This window comes from Anoplophora glabripennis, unplaced genomic scaffold, assembly GCF_000390285.2.
Source record: "Anoplophora glabripennis isolate ALB-LARVAE unplaced genomic scaffold, Agla_2.0 scaffold1120, whole genome shotgun sequence".
NCBI lineage: Eukaryota > Metazoa > Arthropoda > Insecta > Coleoptera > Cerambycidae > Anoplophora > Anoplophora glabripennis.
In genome coordinates, this window is record NW_019417299.1 from 93,905 (window position 1) to 95,861 (window position 1,957).

At 28.2% G+C, this 1,957-nt stretch overlaps 1 protein-coding gene across 1 annotated transcript in view; it reads right to left on the minus strand.

Moving 5' to 3' along the window:
* The window catches only part of LOC108913696 (4-coumarate--CoA ligase 1-like), a 20,653-nt gene extending 19,481 nt beyond the window's left edge, over window positions 1–1,172 (minus strand). Inside the window, exon 1 of the mRNA XM_018719289.1 lies at window positions 1,087–1,172. The gene's annotated coding sequence lies outside the window, so the exon portion shown is untranslated. The remainder of the gene's footprint in view (window positions 1–1,086) is intronic.
* Between the last annotated feature and the right edge of the window lie 785 nt (window positions 1,173–1,957).

Consider the following 1,957-nt stretch of genomic DNA (forward strand, 5'->3'; position numbering starts at 1 on the left):
TTGAAATGGTAGGTACATGAAAAACAAATAACATTACTGAAAAATAATATAGTTATAATTTCTTCTACGCATGGTCAATATTACATATATCCTTTTAATAATAATTAATCATAACTAACTTTTTCTAATTATCAGTTCGTCATTGTTACCATATTCATGATGGTCTCAACATTAGAAAATTTCCATTTCAGAAGCGTATTTGAACTATATAAAATGTGTAGCTTTTTTTTAATGCTTCTGATATTGTTTTGTGATATTTTTATTTGTACGATGAATGGCAAAATTCGTAATCCATATTAGAAACTTTTTTCAGTGGCTTCTCAAAAAGAAAGAAATTCTTAGTAAAAGTTGCCGCATCCCCAAACTAGAAGAGCATATTTATTTTTTTTAATATACAATGTAACTTTTTTTAGTTCGAATTAAGTCATTCACAATACAAATAAAAATATCACAAAGGAGTTTTAGAGATATTTAAAAAAATACACTATTTATACTATTTCAAAAACGCTTTTGAAATGAAAATGATTTAAAGTTGAAAGCATTATGAGAACAATATGGTAATAAAATTATTATGTTACTCAAACATTTCTGAAAATATACTGAAACGTAAAACAAAAATATCGAGGGCATAAATGGAACATAAAACTTGGGCTTCTAGAACGCTACCAGAAGGTTGCATGGATTTTTTATGAAACGTTTAAAGAAAAATGGAAACGTTTCTGAAACATGTCAGAAACTGAAAAATGTTTAGTGGGAAATTTAACTGTGCGAGAATTGTAACGAATTTCAAATATAGCTAACTGCTTTGTCGAAAATAGGGACAAGTAGTGTTGAAATTAAAAAGGGTGTCGAATTTAAGACCCGGACTGTCAAAATTACCCATGTCATTCAAATATTGAAGTGAATTTTTTATTCAGTTGAGGTTTATTTTTTTTAATAAATCAGAAATATATTTTTCTATTAATTCACCACTTTTATCTAAACAATATTGATTTTAAGAAAAAATAATTACAAAAGCAGTACTTCAGGATTTTACAACAAATATGACATTCCTTTGCTTAAACTGTTGAATGCATATCCACTTACCTTAAATAGATATAGTCAAAACTCTTTTTCTTTCTGTATGTATTTCGTCTCTGAAGTGTTCAAATATCAAGACACTATACTTACCCAGTTTATTACTAATATTTTGCTACAGTTCTCACACTAGAATTGTAAATTTTTTTAATTATAACTTTTTATTCATTTGTTAATTACAGTTTTTAGTTAGTGTTAGTAAGTAGGTATACAGGGAATAACTAATATGGTTTCACAAACGTTTTCTGAGGTACAGAGTGACAAAACTTGAAATAAAAAATATTTTCCATTTTTAACCACAAAAATCAATAAACGATTGAAGTAATTTTATTAAAACTTAGATTTTAATTGTTAATAAAGAACAATGTTAAAAAACATACAATTTTAAACCATCAAAGGAATAGTATGAAACGAGTATTGTTATTCTAATTTTGGGGTGTTGAATATGAATATAATATTTATTTTTCCCGAAAACGACGGAAACACAGTCAAAACAACCCCTGTATGGAGGCGAAAACAGAATTTATAATTAAATATAAAAAAAATTTCACAGCTACACAAAAAAATTGACTTTCGGGACCAGAGGTCAGACCATGTTTATTATACGTTTTTTGAGTCGCTGAATCGGAATCCATTTAACCCCCTCACCTCGGGATATTTCGTAACCTCAAAAAACCGTAATATTCTGGACAATTAAACCATATACCCTTAAGACTCAAGTTTCCAGCGCTAAATCCAATTAACTAAATCTCATAAACATTTAACCCAATGATATCCTAACCTGATAAGCACATGAACCCGAAACCCAATAACCCTATAACCCCATAACCTGTATTACAAAACATCACATATCCAAGAACTCCTTGAAAACCCAAGTACT